The sequence below is a fragment of the Podarcis gaigeae genome (assembly GCF_964106915.1).
Source record: "Podarcis gaigeae genome assembly, chromosome: 13".
Taxonomy (NCBI): domain Eukaryota; kingdom Metazoa; phylum Chordata; class Lepidosauria; order Squamata; family Lacertidae; genus Podarcis; species Podarcis gaigeae.
The window spans coordinates 31,098,672-31,118,865 of NC_139689.1; the positions used below are offsets into that span (position 1 = coordinate 31,098,672).

General features: G+C 46.9%; 1 long non-coding RNA gene across 1 annotated transcript; it reads right to left on the reverse strand.

Moving 5' to 3' along the window:
• Positions 1-1,032: 1,032 nt before the first annotated feature.
• Positions 1,033-19,030, reverse strand: LOC310829893. The gene is made up of 3 exons (XR_014557416.1): positions 18,275-19,030; positions 2,188-2,412; positions 1,033-1,068 (listed from the first exon to the last, which is right to left on the reverse strand). It is a non-coding gene; the product is annotated as an uncharacterized lncRNA (long non-coding RNA).
• Positions 19,031-20,194: the final 1,164 nt, after the last annotated feature.

The window sequence follows — 20,194 nt, forward strand, 5'->3', positions numbered from 1 at the left end:
GCGGATGTGTTGCACAAGACATCCCAAGCAGCTGTGGTTCAGCAACCTGAATTTGGGGGCATGCAATTGAATCACACGAAGTCAGCAAAATCAGGGGAGAAAAAGACAGAGGTGAGGAATTTGGGAGGGTGGAATTAGTGGGTTTAGTAATTGCTTAAGCACCCCCTTTCACCTGCTACTCCACCCCAGCAAATGTACCCTCCCACCTCTGCAGTCAAGTTAACTGGTGGCATAGGCACAAACCCCTTAGGGTTGAGGTGTCTTCAGCCCTCTCAATATTGTTGAGCGAGGGGCTCAGCCTCCTGCAATATTGAGGGGGCGGAAGAGGCTGAGCACCAAGCCAAAAGCAGTGCAGCATCAGTGGCAGGCTCCTCCTGAACATAAGAGAGGTGGAACTGTGGCCACTGAAGCTGCACAGCACTGGGCTAGGCACTCAGCCTCCTCCAGATGATGCATACATGATGAATGCCATGTTTGTGGTGTCACTACTGTGTGACGTGCACACGCCGCCGCATGCAAACCGTGGCACTAGCTCCCCCCCTCCAAATGGTGGACACCTGTTTTTAGAAAACCAGATCATTGATATACTGTTAGCTTCCTTCCCCACTTCACACAGGATTCCCTTATACCAGGGACGTCCAACAGGTAGACGTGATCTACTGGTAGATCACTGGACATCTGGGGTAGATCACTGGTAGATCACTGGCTCCCCCCAAAGACACTGCTCAACAACTTTGGCTCCCCTAAAAAGCTCAACAGTTGGCTCCCCTAAAAAAGCTCAACAGTTTAGCCCTACACCCCCCCAAAAAGGTGCTTTCCTCCTCCCTAAAAAGCTCCTGAACCCCAAAAAAGGGGGTAGATCACTGCCACTTTTTAACTCTGTGAGTAGATCACAGTTTCTTGGGAGTTGGCCACCCCTGCCTTATGCAAATATATGGTGCAACCCATTTGGAATACCATGTGCAGTTCTGGTTGGCTCACCTTGAAAACAATAGGAAAGGGCAACCAGAAGATGATCGTGGAGAGACTTCCCTAGGAGGAAAGCTTGCAGCATTTGGGAACCTTCAGCTTAGAGGAAAGGAAAACGAGAGGCAACTTAATAAAGAGGTGTTCAACATGTGGCATGGAGAAAGTGACCAGAGGAATGTTTTTCTCCATTTCTCATAACATCAGAATTCACAGACATCCAATTACGCTGAACACTGGAAGATTCAGAACAGACAGGTGTCAAAAAATGCTATTTATGTATGCCACTACTGCGGCCTGCGTTTTGTTAGCCCAAAAATGGAAAATGAGCGAGGTCCCAACCAAAGAAGAATGGCAACTTAAGCTGACAGAATATGCACAGCTTGCGGACCTAACGTATAAAATAAGAAAACAAGAAGGACATACGTTTAAAGAAGACTGGAAAAATGTTTATTGAATATATGGGGAGGGATTGTGTACACTTGAAAACGTTGGCAGCGTTAAGATAAATTCAACAGTGTGAATAAGTTTTGATGGCTATAATAAAGAAATATTGGTTTGTTTTATATAAAATATACAGGGATTTATGATATGCAAAATGAACCATGGAAGGAGAAGAAAGGAAATCACTGATATTTTAAGGACGTTTTAATGAGCATTCAAAATTGTAAAACAGAAAATTCAGTGCTTTTTTCTGGGGGTATGTATACCCCTAAACATTTGGTGAATCTAAGTTTGGCCTCATTGAGGGACAGTATTTCAATATGAGTAGGTAATGAGAGTACCCCTAAACATTTTTTTAGAAAAAAAGCCCTGAGAAAATTATATCACTGGACTTCCAGTGATGCTGAACACTGGAAGATTCAGAACAGACAAAAGAAAATCCTTATTCATGCAAAGCATAGTTAAAACTATGGAATTTGCTTCTGCAGGAGGCCCTTGGATGGTATTAAAGAAGATTGGACAAAGTCATGGGAGGCAAGGCTACCAGTGACTACTAGCCATGGTGGCTGGGCTCTGCCTCCACAGTCACTGTCAGCAATGCTTCTGAAGACCAGTTTCTGGACATCGCGGGAGGGGACATCCTCCTGGACAGGTTTCTGGGTGGCCATTATTAAAACAGGCTGCAGGATTAGATGGGCCATTGGCCTGATCCAGTAGGCTCCTTCTACATACGTATTACGTTTTCCAGGAGCAAAGAATGATGAGGCTCAAACATACCTTTAGGAATCGTGGAGAAGAAGGAGTTGTGATGGGTTCGTCTTGCCACATAAGGATGAGAAATGGTGACCCTACTCCAATATCAATGAATCATTAGAGTGACAGGAACTTTGCTGTTGCTTCACTCAAGTTGCAAAAGATCAAGATGGATGGTTTGGCCTGTTTCTCCTGTGCTCCTGACATGTGCTCTTTCATTAGTCTGTTCTGTTCTGTTCCAGCATCAATCTGCATTTTGGAGGAGGAGGAGTAGGGGAAAATCTATTACTATTTTTAATTGTCCACCGATTATGCATGTGTTCGTTTTACCCTGAAATGTGCACCTTCTTATGCATTTCGCCCAAAAATACTTATGCAGATTGCCGGACATTTTTGAACCGAGAACTATATCGCAAAATCTAGAGAAGGGAGAAAGCCGAAGAATAAAGTATATTTGTTTATAAGGCCAGGAAATGTTGATCATGTCAGTTTATTTTTTTTAAAAAAAAAAGAAATTAAAAGGTTTGGAGAAGTGGCAGGTTTCAAAATAAACCCAGATAAAACCGAAATGTTGGTCAAAAACATAGATGAGCAGTCAAAAACATTTTTAGAAAGGATGTCTGGTTTAAAAATAGGCAAAAAAGTTACTTATTTGGGAATTTGGCTGACAGTAAGAAATCTTAACTTATTTGAAAATAATAATATTAAATTGTAGAAAGAGGTTAAGAAAGAGTTGGAGATGTGGGGGAGAATGAAACTCTCCCTGTTAGGTAGAATTTCAGCCATTAAAATGAATATACACCCCAGGATGTTGTTTATATTCCAATCAATCTCAACTGTAAATAATTTAAGCTGCTTCAAAGAATAGAAAAAAGGTATCTCTAAATTTATCTGGCGGGGGGGGGGGGGAGCCAAGAATTAAAAATAAAATCATGACACATACAAAAGAAATAAGAGGCTTTGCCCTGCCAGATCTGCACTTGTATTATGATATAGCTTGTTTTGTGTTGGTTAAAAGAATGGATTGTATTGGACAATGCAGACATTTTAGATTTAGAAGGTCACGATTCAAAATTCGGCTGGCATGGATGTCTTTGGTATGGAAAGGCTAAAATCTATAAGAGTTTTATGAACCACATTCTTAGGAAGAATCCATATAGAGTCTGGGAGAAATATAAAAATCTGCTGGAAAGAAATATACCTTTATGGCTATCTCCCATTGAAGCAATTACAATGGGATATACGACATGTTTAAATTAGATAGAAAGAATGGATTGCTGGACCAAAGCTCACAATTTGAAAAAGAACTCTTACAAAATAAGGATAAACTTCAGTTTAAAATGTGTAATTTTTTATTAGAATGGGAAACAAAAGACGAGTTAGTTAAAGCTTCAATGACACACTGGGCAATAGATATAGGTTGGGAAAGATTGAGGGCACAAGGAGAAGGGGACGACAGAGGACGAGATGGCTGGACAGTGTTCTCGAAGATACCAACATGAGTTTAACCAAACTTCGGGAGGCACTGGAAGACAGGAGTGCCTGGCATGCTCTGGTCCATGGGGTCACGAAGAGTCGGACACGACTAAACGACTAAACAACAACAAATAGATCTTAACATCCTAAACGACTAAACAACAACAAATAGATCTTAACATCTGGGAGAAACTTTGCAAAAAAGAAATCTGAAATTTACTGCATGTTACTCATTGAAAGAGAATTATTTGAAAATGATTCATAGATGGTACCTAACTCTAAGTAGGTTGGCTATCTGGTTATCACAGAATCAGATATGTGATGGAAGTGTAAAGAAGCGGAAGGAACCTTTTTCACATGTGGTGGACATGTAAAAATGTAGAAGTATATTGGGAAATGATTTATAATGAATTGGGGGGAAATGTTTAAAATTAAACAGGTAAAGGACCCCTGACAGTTAAGTCCAGTCGTGAACAACTCTGGGGTTGAGGCGCTTAACTTTCCCCAAAAAAACAGAGTCCTTTTTGTTGGGAATAATCCAGACAGAAATTCCTAGGTGTCAAAAAAGGTTGTTTTTGTATGCAACAACTGCAGCCTGTGTTTCGTTAGCCCAAAAATGGAAAATGAGTGAGGTCCCAACTAAAGAGGACAGGCAACTTAAGTTGACAGGATCTGCAGAACTTGCAGATTTAACACATAGTATAAGAGAGCAAGAAGAACATATATTTAAAGAAGAGTGGAAAACATTTATTGAATATATGGAAAATAACTATACGGTGGTACCTCAGGTTAAGTACTTAATTCGTTCCGGAGGTTCGTTCTTAACCTGAAACTGTTCTTAACCTGAAGCACCAATTTAGCAAATGAGGTCTCCTGCTGCTGCCATGCTGCCAGAGCACAATTTCTGTTCTCATCCTGAAGCAAAGTTCTTAACCTAAGGTACTATTTCTGCATTAGTGGAGTCTGTAACCTGAAGCGTATGTAACCTGAAGCGAGGTACCACTGTATAGCTGAAAACACTGGCAGCTTTAAGATAAATTCAACAGAGTAAATAATTTTTGATGGATGTAAAAGTGGGGAACTGAATTGAATGGTTATAGTAAAATATGCAGGAATGTATGATATGTAAAATGAACCATGGAAGGAGAAGAAGGGAAGTCATTGGATATTATAAAGTTAGTAAGATGTTTATTTTGAAATGTAAAATTGAAAACTTATTTAAAATTATTTTAAAAAATAAAAATAAAAGAAGATTAGACAAATTAATGGATGATAAGGTTATCCATGGCTAGCAGCCATGATGACTATGTTCTATGTTCTCAGTGTCAGGATGGCAGACCCTCCAAGTGCCCCTAGTTACCAGGGACAGTCCCGGATTTACAGAAGCAACCCCAGGTTCTGATCTGATCCTGGAATGTCCTGCTTTGACTTAGGACGTCTCTATTTTCATTGGAGAAATGTTGGAGGGTATGGAGTCATGCAACCCCCAAGCCAATGAGATTAGTAACTCTACAACCTTTGGAAGACATCTGAAGGCAGCCCTGTATAGGAAAGTTTCTTTTTTTAAATGTTCGATGTTTTGTTGTGTTTTTATATATGTTGGAAGCCACCCAGAGTGGCTGGAGCAATCCAGTCAGATAGGCGGGTATAAATAAAATCATCATTCTTATATTATATATTATTGTGGAATAAAAAGGTAAAGGGACCCCTGACCATTCGGTCCAGTCATGGCCGACTCTAGGGTTGCGGCGCTCATCTCGCTTTATTGGCCAAGGGAGCCGGTGTACAGCTTCCAGGTCATGTGGCCAGCATGACTAAGCCGCTTCTGGCGAACCAGAACAGTGCACGGAAACGCTGTTTATCTTCCCGCCGGAGCAGTACCCATTTATCTACTTGCACTTTGACATGCTTTTGAACTGCTAGGTTGGCAGGAGCAGGGACTGAGCAATGGGAGCTCACCCCGTTGCGGGGATTCGAACCGTCGACCTTCTGATCGGCAAGTCCTAGGCTCTGTGGTTTAACCCATAGTGCCACCCGCATCCCTTTATTGTGGAATAGGACGTTCCTATTTTCATCCGAGAAATGTTGAAGGGTGTGGAATGCCAGCATGTCTCTGAATACCACTTGCTGGGAACAGCGGCGTAGCTAGCCGCTCGGGGGCCAGATGCGGCCCACACGTCCTGCAGCCTGGGGCAGGGCGAGCCACGCATGGGGGTGGGGCGAGCCAAGGCAGGGCGCGCTGCGTGGAACCTCCCCACCGCCTTCCCCTCAGCTGTAGGGCGGCTGAGGGAGAGGCGGTGGGCAGACGCAATCCCCAGGCTGTCGTTTCCGGCAGCGCGGAACCTACAGGCGCCCAAGCCACCACATCACTCCCAAAAGAGACGCGTGGCTCAGGAGCGCTGCAGGCCCCGCTGTAAGTGCCGGCCCCCACGGTGTGGCGCCCACTGCCAGCCGCGTTTCATTACGTTTGTTGACTGAACTAAAAAGTTTCATGTGCCCAGTTTTGTAAACATTATTTTTTAAAACTCATGTTTTTGTCACTCCTCTCAGTGATGACACTCGGGGCAGTCCACACCCTCGCACCCCCTTCCTCCGCCACTGGCTTGGGAGAAGAAGAGTTTGGATTTGATATCTCTCTTTATCCCTACCCAAAGGAGTCTCAAAGCAGCTAACATTCTCCTTTCCCTTCCTCCCCCACAACAAACACTCTGTGAGGTGAGTGGGGCTGAGAGACTTCAGAGAAGTGTGACTGGCCCAAGGTCACCCAGCAGCTGCATGTGGAGGAGCGGAGACGCGAACCCGGTTCACCAGATTATGAGACTACCGCTCTTAACCACTACACCACACTGGCTCCCTGGCTGCGGCCCTCAAGATTTATTTGTGCGCTTCATCTGGTCATCTGGTAAGCCACTCTGCGAACAGAACACTGGACTCCATGGGCCTTTGGCCTGATTCAGCTGGGCTCCTCTTACACTCTCAAGCTGCAGTGTGCAGTTTCCTCGTTTGAGTCATTTTGCATTATGTACTCAGCAGCCTCCTTGGTTTCACAAGCTCTGTCTGCTGCTGCTCCCAACGAAGTTTCCCAGTTTTGACTGGCTCTGCGTTGGTAATCTGTCTGTCTCTAGCTTTGCATATTTCGCTCTGCCTTTCTGAACCCGCAAACCTCGGCGTTCCGTTCTGCCATCGGGTGCTGAACCCCACCCTGCTAGACAATGCACATCTGCCCCAGAGGGTTTCTGTGGTCCAGAAGAGAATGCGCATTGCAAAGCTGGCCTTCTCCCAGAACTGCATGGTATGTGTCTCACGAAAAGGGGGCACATAATCACATGCGGCACACTTCATCCCTCCTTTGTGTCAGATTTCACTGAAGCACGGCTCGGTTGCATCAGTCACACGCCAGCACGGTGTGTGTTCCATTCCCAAAGAAGGAGACAGCCGTCTTCGCTCTGCTTTGTGTGAAGTATCTGTCAGAAAGTTCCACCTGCAATCAGTCCCTGTGACCTGACGGATGGGTGGCCTGGAGCACCTCCAGAGGAGAAACTGAGGCGGGCGGCCCTTGAAATGAGCGAGGCGTGGCTGTTCCCAAGACGGAAAAGCACAAGCTTTTTCCCAAGCAATCCCTCCCGTAGCCACTGAAAGTACACTGCTTGGAAAGGTGGAGAGAACAAGGGCTAATCTTTTCTCAAAGGAAGGCTTTCTACCGGTGGAAACAAGCTTTGCAAATTTGTTGTTTTCAAAAACAAAAATATACCGTATTTTTCGCTCTATAAGACCACCAGACCACAAGACACACCTAGTTTTTGGAGGAGGAAAAGAAGAAAAAATATATTCTGAATCTCAGAAGCCAGAACAGCAAGAGGGATCGCTGCGCAGTGAAAGCAGCAATCCCTCTTACTGTTCTGGCTTCTGGGATAGCTGCGCAGCCTGCATTTGCTCCATAAGACGCACACACATTTCCCCTTACTTTTTAGGAGGGAAAAAGTGAGTCTTATAGAGCAAAAAATACGGTACTTTTATTTTGGGGAAGGGCTCTGGTCTTCTTTCCAACTACTCCCGAGGGTTTCTCAGCCCATTCTCCCATCCAAGGCAGACCTCCTCAGGCATGCTGCGGTCCTGTGCTCCACTTTATGCTACGGATGAGATTGAGCTGGTACCCGTCATCGCCTGTCAAAGCAAAAGAAGCAGGCAGGAAGCTCAAGCCGTGCCAGTTGTCTGTCTGCCTACTCACCTGTATGTGAGGTGCATCTTCCAAAAGTGTATCAAAGGTGCCCTCACCTGGCGGCAGAGAAGCTGTGCATGAACGTTTCCACATAAGTGAAATCACACGATCTCGGGCACCTGCTGAAACCGTGGAAAGACCACACACAATTAAGTGTTTTGAAGTCACTTTGAAGTCAATAAGATCTAATCATCCTACAAGGTTGCAATTACTGGAGCAATTAACATCCCTGACAATTTTCTTGACATACATATGCTGGTTCAGAGTGTGTTCTTAATATGCATCCTGGGACTGTAGGTTCAGATCATTTCCTGGGCGCTACCTATCAATATCTCTAAATATGACTTGACATGCCCTTATTCTGAAAAGTGTTTGCCATTTGTTGTCCCTAAATATAGGGGTGCTTGAATAATTTCTTTGTCAGTTCCAGTTGATCTGATCCACACGCCACCTACTAATGTGTGGATTGACCCACAAGATCACGCACTTCTCCAAATTTGTAATGCAGCTTTTAAAAATTGTAACAAAATGAATACTAACGGATATATAAAGACGCTTGTCTGAAACCCTCAAGAGTGTCTGCAAGTAAGGATGTACTAGACAGTTCCAAACTAGATGGGCCAATGCTCTCAGTAGAGAGTGTCCCTTTCTGTGCCCATTTTACAGATGGGAAAGCTACGAGAGTGCGAGAGAATGCAAGTGACTGAAGACCAGTTCCATGGCTGATCACGAATTTGATTTCTAGCCTGCCACATGATCAGATCCAGGGAGCTGCGCGTTTAACCGCATTTGTTTCTTCTCTGCTGATTTCCAAAGTCTTTGGCAAATATTGCTGAGGGTATATGATGCAGCCATCTCACTGAGGCTGAGCAGATTTGGGTCTGGTCAGTGTCTGGATGTGGGAACGCCACCAGAGGACCTCATGTACACAGCCTTGAGTACTACGTTGGAAGAAAAGTGCAGATAATTTAACAAATCAATAATAAATGCCCCGCCCAGCTTCTTAGGCAACACTTGCCATCTTGGTTCTTACAAAATACAGGATGGGGCGGGGTGTAGGGTTAGGGGCCAAATTTCTTTTTCATCAGGTGCTGAAATGACTTCAAAGCAACCCATTACAATCTATTGGCACACACACACACACACACACACACACACACACACAAACGAGTTTGCAAATCTGTCTGTGCTTTGCTATCCAGAGCTTAAAAACATGACCTTTTTTCTACCCTTTCACACAGGCATTTGGAGAGGATCCCTAACGAGAGAGAGAGAGAGAGAGAGAGAGAGAGAGAGAGAGAGAGAGAGATGGGGAGGAGCAGAAACGCAGGGCAAACTGTGCCCTGTATTGAATCAATATGGGATGTACCATTTTACATTGAAATATGGGACAATCCCATATTATACAGTACAGGTGGCAATCCTACTTACAGGCATTATGGTGACAAGGAAAGCCCTAGCATCCAAAATAGAAGCCAGGCCTGAATGCCAGTGAACTAGAGTGGAACAGACTCTGCATATACTGGATCGGATACAGGGACGTCCTACTATACCCTCTAGTATTTCTCCAATGAAAATAGGGGCCTCCTCAGGAAAAGTGGGACATTCCAGGATCAGATCAGAAACCGGCACGGCTTCTGTAAATCTGGGACTGTCCCTGGAAAATAGGGACACTTGGAGGGCCTGAGGTGGCTATGCTTTTGCTTCCATGGTTGGAGATGGTAAACGCTGGCTGGTGCTGATGAGAGTCCATGAACATCTGGAGGGCACCAGGTTGGGGAAGGCTGATCCATAGGTTACACTGCCACTGTAACTATGCCGGCACTCTGAGCATTGTTGCATCTGTGTCAATCAATGGGACAGGGGGGAAAACAGAGATCTTTTTCAGCTTGGGGGCAGCATTCCCATCTGGGCAATCTCCCAGGGGCCACATGCTTGTGGCGGCCAGGGCCAGAGGCAAATGTGGGCAGAGGAACGGATGCAAATTCCACCTTTGTGGCCGTCGGCCAGTTTCCGCACACATTCAGACACCCCTCTCAGTCCTCTATCCAGGCAAACGAGAAGCTTTACCAAGGATGCATTCCATCCTGGTCAAGAAAAAGGAGGGCATACAGGCCAACGGGTGAGAGATATGGCCTGAGGAGAGGGGTGCAGCTTAGGGAGAATCCCAAAACAGCCAGGGAGCTGCAATTGGCCTCTGGGTCTGCGATTTCCCATCCCTGCTATGCATGGATGCTATGTCCTGTCGCTAGGATTCTAGCCGCTTGCTGTGCCTAAAAGTACCGTATTTTTCCTTGTAAAAGACAAAATATTTTCCTTAAAATAATAGGCAAAAATGGTGGGTCATCTTATACATGGATAGCAGGGGGGGCAGGTGATTGATTGCAGCAGCGATTGGGCGTGTGATTGATTGCTGCTGCAAGGCCTGCTGGCGATTGGCTGTGGCTGCAGCAATTGGGCGGTCAATCTACAGCAGTGGCGAGGCTTGTGTACAATCGGCTGCGGTTGCATCAAGTGGGCAGGTGGGGTTTTGGCAGTGAGCATGTAGACAATTGGTGGCCGTGGCATGGTACGCAATTTGCAGTGGTGGACAGGTTATAGAGCGATTGGTGGTGGTGACCCCCCAAAAAAGGGGGGGAAACCTCAACAACTCTGTGCAATCTCCCCTTAAAAGAAGCTCAACAACTTTGGGCAAATTCCCCCCCCCTAATTTTTTTTTGTTGTTGTTGTGGTCATCTTATACATGGGAGCATGTTATACATGAAAAAATAAGGTATTTGCTTTAGTGTGCCAGCTAAGAGTTTACCTGCTGTTTATCCGCCTTGCTATGTATCTCTGTTTGCTTTCCACATTTTGCCCTGTCTTCTGCTATCCTTGACGGGAACGTAGATACGAGCCCATGCATACAGTACCAGTCCCTGCCCAGAGGTGGCGCCAAGCTGCTGCTGCACGGTGCAGAAAAGGCAGCCAGAACAGGGTCACGTGACCCACACCCTCCCAGGCATTCGGGATTAACCGGCGTAAGAAGGCGAAGCCAACGCCTGAGGAGTGCTTCCTAAGCGCCGCGATTCTGAATGAATATTATTTCTTTAGTTCATATAGAGACGGAAAGCATGTGGTCATAACACCTAGCTACTCTCCTCTCCAGCAACATCCCTGCCATTAGGCAGAGTGAGGGGGTGACCTCAGGCAGAAGGTGCAGGGCAGTGGGGAGTTATTAGAAGGCCGGGTGCTGCATGCCACGTGGCCCCCCAGCACCCCTTCAGCTAGCCCCTTTCCCTCAAGTTCAACAGAAGATGCTAGCCCATCAACGTTGTCAAAATAAGAGTTGTCGGTCAACATAGGGGCCAACTCCAAGGGGCCAAAGGGGCTTCAGGCCCCCCAATAAATTATTTGAGGGGGCCAAGCCCCGCCCCTCCAAGTTTATGGGCATTGCCATTCAAATGGTGTGTGTGCACCACGTCATGTGATCAATTATGTGGGGTGCAGCTTGCTTACCTGCCCCCCCTCCCCAATTCAAGTTGGCATCCGTGTCGGTCACTCTGGTCAAGTTCTGTGCAGTAGTACCTCCGGTTACATACACTTCAGGTTACATACGCTTCAGGTTACACACTCCGCTAACCCAGAAATAGTGCTTCAGGTTAAGAACTTTGCTTCAGGATAAGAACAGAAATCGGGCTCCAGCGGCACAGCAGCAGCAGGAGGCCCCATTAGCTAAAATGGTGCTTCAGGTTAAGAACAGTTTCAGGTTAAGAACGGACCTCCAGAGGGTGTTAAAGAAGGACCGAACATTCTTTATGTATGCAACAACAGCAGCAAGGATACTTGTCGCCAAGCACTGGAAAACCCAAGATTTGCCCACACTGGAAGAATGGCAGATGCAACTGATAGACTATATGGAGCTAGCAGAAATGACTGGCAGAATCCGAGACCTGGGAGAAGAGGCTATGGAGGAGGACTGGAAGAAATTTAAGGATTATTTACAAAAATATTGTAAATTGTATGAATGTTAAGAAAGATGTAAGATTATTAACAATATGGCACCTTTAAGCTAGTTAAAAGGAATATGAAGATAAATGAAAATATGAGAAAAGATAAATTTTGGATAAATATTATGCTAAAATTAAGCTTTTAAGGTTTGGGCAAAACTATCTAAAATTAGGGACACAATATTGGAATATTAGAATATAAGAATTGAAACAAGGTGATAAATTGCTGGGTAAAGCTCGAAAAACTTGGAACGCAGGAACGAGAGATGTGAGGAAGTCCAAGGAAGTGAAGAAAATATGGCTATTGTAAAATTATATGTCATTTTGTTTGTTTTTGCTATTGTATTGAGAAAATCTTTAATAAATATTTATATAAAGGAAAAAAAAGAACGGACCTCCAGAACGAATTAAGTACTTGACCCGAGGTACCACTGTACATGGAATGGGAGCGGGTGGCATCTTGTCTGAGGTAGCAAAATTTCTCGCTTCTCTCCCCCTCCTTGCACTTAGTTTAGTCTTCACCACACTTGGAGGAGGAGCCTTGTGCACATTTGCAAACTAGAGAAACTGTCGTGAGCAACACACACACACACACACACAAGCCAAGCACATACTAGGTCATATCTGCAACCATGCATTTAAAGCGCATGACATGCCCCATAGAATTCTGGGAATTGTAGTTTACCCCCTCACAGAGCTGCAGTACAGTTCCGGGCACCCGTAACAAACGACAGCTCCCAGAATTCTCCCATGACTGCTTAAAGCTGCATCATAGCACTTTAAGTGGATGGGGTGACTGCAGCCTCCGAGAACTTAACCTCCCAACCCTCAACTGCAATTCCCAGGATTCCTTGGGGAGAAGGAATGGCTTGTGTGTGCCGCCATTTCACTATTATGTCTTCAATATAGTCTGGGATTAAAGACAGGTCCTGGTGAGCCTGAAAAGACTGGAAACTACTGCTTTAAAGAGTTGTATATCAAAGAGGGAACTTTGGCTGGGTGCAGCTTCTGGAGCCAGGGTGGTGTAGTGGTTAAGAGCAGTGGACTCGTAATCTGGTGAACCGGGTTCGCTTCCCCGCTCCTCCACATGCAGCTGCTGGGTGACCTTGGGCCAGTCACACTTCTCTGGTGTCTCTCAGCCCCACTCACCTCACAGAGTGTTTGTTGTGGGGGAGGAAGGGAAAGGAGATTCTTAGCCGCTCTGAGACTCCTTCGGGTAGTGATAAAGCAGGATATCAAATCCAAACTCTTCTCTTCTTCTTCTACAGGGACTCCCTCTCCAAGGCAACTGTTGAAGGGACTGCAGCCCCCTCCTCCTGTATATCAGATATGGCTATAACTGGTCAGCGTAGGCAAGGTCTGTTTCCTATAAAGGCCACAACTGCAATAAGGGGCCACTGCTCTTCCCTGCTCCAAACTAGCCATTTGCCTCCATTGACCTAGCCAGAGCAGAGGCTGACAATCCTGACACAGGAGCGGGAACATGATGTCCGGTCCATGCATAAACAGGTGGGTCTTGCTGCAAGGGAGAGTAGGGAGCAGGGCTCCCTCCCCCCCCCCCAAGATAGTGGATGACGCAACAGTTGAAAATGGAAGCAATCAAACTCTAAAAAGGCAACTCAGGCAAGCTTGAAGGTGAGCAACCTATGGCAGCACTGACAATATGGGGTCAGTCTCAGCCCTTGCACACAAGAAGAGGCCCTGCTATAATAGACCAAAGACCCATCTAGTTCAGTATCCAGTTCTCACAGTGGCTAAACAAGTAGAACCTGGAAACACAGATGGCTTCTTCTGCAGGCTGAATGTTAGCATTTGGGTCACAAAATAACATGCAGACAGCAGGTGGATAGGATTTGCTCATTCCCAGTTGACATCACTGGCATTGTCCAATAGGGACCTATGCCAATCGTTGGTCCATCTAGTTCCAGCAGTGTCTTCTGAGTAGCAACAGTTCTCTGCGTCTTTCCAAGATTTGTTAACCTGAGGTTATTTTTCACAGGAAAGGTTGAATTTGAGGAAGGAACCTGAGGAGCTGCCTTAAATCAGAGCATTATTCGAACAAGCTCAGTATAGTCTACCTTGACCAGCAGTGGCTCTCTAGGGTTTCGGGAAGTGGACGTTCTCAGCCCTAACCGGAGATGCCAGGGATTGAATGTGGGACTCTACCACGAATCTATAGCCCTTCCGCTGGTGCTCTGCTGAGGCTCCTCTAGCAAGCTGCAATGGCCCCGCTAGCTGAGGAATCACATTGCAGCATACATTTCACTTTTTGCGATGTTAGTCCCCCTTGAGCCTTGGAAAGGAAGAATGAGAAACATCTTAAGCAAATACATTTTCCCAGCAAGAAGAATATCCTACCCCACCCCATCCCCCCAAAATTAGCAGTTTTCCTTGAGGAAGGCTAGTTCATGCAACCAATGAGGAACAAGCGTGCATTTTGGGCATGCGTGCCCTAAAACAAGTTCCCAAACTTGGGTCTTTTGGACCACAACCTGCATCATTCCTAGCTAGTAGGACCACTGGTCAGGGACGATGAGAACTCTAGGCATGAAGAATATCTGTGGTCCTCCTGATGTTGTGAGACTCCAGCTCTCAGCAGCCCCAAGCCATGATAGTGACATCACTGGCATTGTCCAATAGGGACCTGCACCAATCGTGCAACCACAGCCTAATGGGGGTTGCAGTCCAGCAATACCTGAAGGGCGCTACTAGGTCCTCCATGCAGGTGATCTGAGAAGTCCCTCTGCCAGCCTTGCAAAGGATTAGGCCCAACTACCTGTGAATCATTCATTGTTCATTCCTTTGTCAGGAAGCAACATGCCCTTTTTTTTTCCTTCTCTCTTTCTCTCTGGGGAGGCGTGTATCTTTTGTTTGCCTCAGCAACTTCTTTGCTCTGGACTTCACCCAGGGCTGGGGACGCCCTGGATCAACTGTGCTGAAACTTGCAAGCGAACTAATTGCAGGGATGGGCGAGGATTTCAAAGCTTCTTCTGCATACCTTCTCACCAAGCCGCACCCGCAGCACAGCTGGACTCTCAGAAATGCGGCAGTTGCTTAACGAGTGCGCCGTACCTTTCCGCGCCTATATTTTTATTGGGCGAGGGTGAGAAACACAGCCTGGGACACAGATGCGTGAGAACCAGAAGCAAACGGGCTCTACCTCCTTCCCATGGTTCTCTCTAAGCCAGGGGTCCCCTGACTTCCTTTCTTTTTATCCCGAGAGGGGTGCAGGGAAGGAGCATTTGGGGATGGGAAATACCCGTTTCACAGAAGGGGAAAATGGCAATGCTCCGATAACTGCCCTACCTCCCAAAGAACGGGCAAAACATATATATAAACCTTAAAACAAAAAAGAGCAATAAAAAACAACCCTAAAAAAGAGCAGACAATGCTCCAAACAAACAATCCCCAAGAACTAGAACAGAAACCTAACAACACCCCCTCCATTTTTATTTTATTTTTTTATGAATAGGACGGGCAGAGAACCTTGTCTGACCTTGCCTGAAGTTACCAGAGTGTCCACAGGTGCCACTTTGGGGGCCCCCAAACCAAAGGCAAGGAAGGTTGATGAGCAGCCTATAGGCCAGATTGAGCTCTGCTTACATTTTGCCACCCCTCCCCCCAACAATGTTGTTATGAATTAATTAATTAATTAATTAATTAATCAACCAACCACTTAATGCCAAAACAGGCTTCTAAGAGTTGGGCATACCAGGTGTCACTTCTCCCCTGACAGCCATGGGAAGCAAAAGATTACCTAGATCAGGGGTAGGCAAACTAAGGCCTGGGGGCCGGATGTGGCCCAATTGCCTTCTCAATTTGGCCCGCAGACAGTCTGGGAATCGGCGTGTTTTTACATGAGTAGAATGTGTCCTTTTATTTAAAATGCATCTCTGGGTTATTTGTGGAGCATAGGAATTCATTCTTTCCCCCCCAAAAAATATAGTCCAGTCCCCCATAAGGTCTGAGGGACAGCGGACCAGCTACCTGCTGAAAAAGATTGCTGACCCATGACCTAGATCATGCTAGAGTTGCCATATTTCAAAAAGTAAAATTCCTGTTGAGCTTTTTTGGGGAACAAAAAAAAAAAGTGGAGTAGTTTCCACTACTTTTTTCATTGCATTGGCGTACATCCATTTTTCCCATGACATACCCACCCACCCCAGACACCATTTTCCCTGAAAACAAGGACATGTCAGGTTTTTCCCTGGCGTGTGGCAAGCCTACGTGGTGCACCTTCTTCCAGGTGAGAAGTAGCACTTTGTGTCTGCTTTTGACCTGGACTTGGGGCTGCTCTCTGAAGATTTTGCTTAAGAAGAAGCAGCCTAAGAGGAGTGCAAGAATGGGGCTGGGTGGGCGACAGTCTCACAGGGTGGCCTCCAGCCCCTGAGCAGTTCAGCTCAGGAATAATCCAGATCTCCAGCCAGAACTTTGGCCTTCTCTGGTCTGGTGAGGTGGAAAAGGGAGGTGAGGTCCCTGCATCTTAAGAGCCCTCCCTTAAGATGAGATTTCATTGTGCCCTGGGAAAACAAAACAAAAAAACCCTGCAGCTTCCAAAACGTTGTGTATACAAGAGACCTCTCTCCCTTTGCACTTCATCATCTGGGAGACCCAGAAGAAGACCTTTTGGAGAAAGGAACTGAATGGGAGGAAGGAGGTTAAGTTAGCTTAATGTCAAATGGTGGGGAACATTCAAGATAAGATTACTCAGCACTTCAATGGCACTCCATTGAGGTAGCCAGCAAAGGAAAGGAAGACACAGAGAATCCATTGTTTCTAAGCACAGGGAGATCTCATTCATCTAAGCCCAAAATGGTGGTGGTTTTGCCCAAGTGGTGGGACGTGCCCAGGAAAAATAAAATTGCAGGAGGAGGTCGGAAACGCAAGCCTTATGAAAGCCCCTCTTTGGGTTCCAGCAAATGCATAACAAGAGAAACCAAAGATACATGGGTCTCACTGGGCCTCTTCCCAAATCTTTTGTTGGGCCACAATGCTGAGAGATGCCAGGAGCTGTGTGACTCACACGGCAAACCTGAGAACTTGGCAACAGCCCATGGAAACTCCCTCTCGTTCTTTGGGCCTGGGCGTGTTGGAAATACCGGATTTATGTATAGGCTAAGTAGGCTGAAGCCTAGGGCCTCTAAATCTAGGGGGCCTCGCCAGCCCTCACGCTCCCCAGCAGGCAGTCTCCCCTCTCCTAAAATTACAAACCCAAGACTTCATGTGAGGGCAGGGCAACTTGGGCCTCTAAGTCCTGGGGGCCTCGCCAGCCTGCCCTCTCCCCGGTGCCACAGTCTCCCCTCTCCCAACATTGCAAACCCAAGACTTCATGTGAGGGCAGGACAACTTGGGCCCCTAAATCTAAGGGGCCTCGCCAGCCTGCCCATTCCCCAGTGCCACAGTCTCCCCTCTCCCAAAATTGTAAACCCAAGACTTCATGCAAGGGCAGGGCAACTCAGGCCCAGCAACTATTAGACTCAGGGCTAGCCAGTGGGGCCCAATTTGAAGCAGTGGGGCGCAACTTGAATTATTATTTTTTTGTAGGGCCCCAGTTCACAGCCAAAATGTGCAAAATCTTATAGATATAAATAAAATCCATCTAAATTGCCCTCGTCCATGGAGTTTTCTTGGCAGGGATACTGGAGTGGCTTGCCGGTTCCTCCTCCAGGTGGATCACGTTTGGTCAAAACTCTCCACTATGACCGGTTCATCTTGGGTGCCCTGCTCGGCATAGTTCATAGCTTCTCTGAGTTATTCAAGCCCCTTCGTCACGGCAAGGCAGTGATCCATGAAGGGGATCTATCCATTCTTAAGGAAATCAGCTCTGAGTGCTCACTGAAAGGACAGATCATGAAGCTGAGACTCCAATACTTTGGCCACCTCATGAGAAGAGAAGACTCCCTGGAAAAGACCCTGATGTTGGGAAAGATGGAGGGCACAAGGAGAAGGGGACGACAGAGGATGAGATGGTTGGACAGTGTTCCCGAAGCTACGAACATGAGTTTGACGAAACTGTGGGAGGCAGTGGAAGACAGGAGTGCCTGGCGTGCTCTGGTCCATGGGGTCACGAAGAGTCGGACACGACTAAACGACTAAACAACAACAAATTGCCCTGGTGCAGGGGCCCCCTTAGGAGCAGCCCACGGGGCCCAATTTGGCCCAATTGCTCCAATTGTCTTAAGGTCAGCCCTGATGAGACTGTGCAAGGGTTGGACTGACAAGCCCTGCACCTCCTAGGTCCCTGGTGTCACTATTCAGAGTACAGACTCAAGGACTTGTTATGGAAATAAGGGGGGGGGGCACTTATTGGAAATCAGTTTTTCCAAACAAAGCATAGTTCATCTGTCACCAGTTCACTGTCATTGTTATCCTTATGGAGGTATCATGAGGGTGAATAAGAAGATGCTGTAGAACAATCTTCACCAACCCGGTGCTGCCCCCGCCGGATTTTCCTGTCCTGCAGCTTCCATCATCCCTGACCACCGGCCATGCTGGCTGAGGCCGATGGGTTTTACAGTCCCAACAACTGTAGCTTGCCAAAAGTATAGAGAATTGCAGCACTGTGCGGTCAGTGCCCTTCACAAACTACAGTTTCCAAGATTCTCCTCTGCTACTAAAAATGCATAAGGACGCTTTGAACGTACGGAGTGGATTGCACCTAATTTAGATTGCAGAAAAGGGAGAAACTTAGCTCGGCTGTTGCAGAAGCAAGCAATGCCATCAGTGGCTTCTTGCACCTTCCTCCACCATCTTCCCACTCCAGTCTCAGCTTTCAGAGGCCCAAGCTGTCCATGTTTCCCCTGCCTTCTCTGGACACTACCAAAAGCATCGTTCCCTGAGGCAGAGACTAAGCTGGTGATTTCACAGAGCCCAGCACCCTCGGGCCTCAGCAGCATCGATCCCAACCCACTCTCATGGCTGTGGTGAAAGCAGCCAAAATCTGGGAAGCCTCCCGCCATTTTAAATTTCCCACAATGCCCCAGAGTAGCATTGCACCAGAGCATTGTGGGAATTGCATATGGCGGCAGCTTCCTAGACCAAGTGGCTGCTTCCAGGTAAATGCACAACTGCAGGACCATACTGACTAGAGAACCACCTTGGTGAGGTGCCCACAAACATGGCAATCTCCCCCCCCCAGCCTCCCCAGACCCCAGCTTCATTTCCCTGGCAAAACATGATCAGTCAACAGAGTTAGGCCACCCACAGCTCTTGCAAAAACATGCACGCTGCAGTTTGCTTCCTTATATGGTTAAAAGTATGGCTTGTTCCCTCGAAGGGTGCGGCAGGCAGCTCAGGTTATGCAAACATTCCTCCCCACCTGCTTAGCCACCTTGGCAAGGCCTGAAAGGGAAGGAACGCCCTGGGCAGAGCCCCAGAACCGTCTCCAGAGAGAGCACCCAGCTCTTCCCATTAATCAGTGACTAAGCCAGGGCGTTGGCCAACAAGAAAACAGAAGTGTCAGCTGAAAACCAGTGGCTGCCTGTTTTCAGCTAAAATGCACTGCCCTCGTTTGGGAAAGTGACCTCCTGCTCTGGCAGTTGGTGAGAAAGGCTGCCTTGGCTTGCTTTGGCTACCAAAGGCTTGCTTTGCAGTTCTGGCTTTGCCACATGAAACCTGGAGGTCACTGGGGCGGGGGGTAGCTACCATTTTCTAGCCTGTACTGCTGCATGTGAAAGCTCTCATGACTGAATTCTCTCCCGCAGACCCTCCCCCTGCAAATAGAAAGCTAGCTTGCTGGGAATGGAATGTTGGGACCTTTCTCCCTAACTTGCTAGATTTCTAGGTGCGTGGATTTATCGAATGGTTTTGTTTTGTTCTTTTGTATGGAGGAGCAATCAAGTGAGGAACACCATCTCAGTGAGAACAAGGCCTCTTTCCTGCAGCCATTCTTAACTCTCATGGCTCCTCTCTTCTCTGATGGCTGCTGAATCTCAAAACAGCATGCTGACTTGTTTTTTGTAAGTCTCATTAGAATCCGTTCTCAGTTGTGCCTGTGAAAATCTGTACCAGCGCCAAATTGTGCCTCCCTTCCGTCCCATCCCTCCAGAAGGAAGAGCTCAGATTCTGGCTTGCCTCTCCTTGTCTGCGTCTTGCAGATTGTGGTGAGGGGAGAGAGCAGCGCTGCCCCACTCGTTCTGGGTAACGTTGAAACCCTTTCAGGGGTTGCATTCCAGAATGCAGTGCAATGCAGAAACCAGAATGCAGTGCAATGCAGAAACCAGAATGCAGTGCAATGCAGAAACCAGAATGCAGTGCAATGCAGAAACCAGAATGCAGTGCAATGCTGCTAGATAGAGCTGGGACAGTTGCAGGCTCATCTGATGCAAGGTGCCATTTTGCAAAAAGA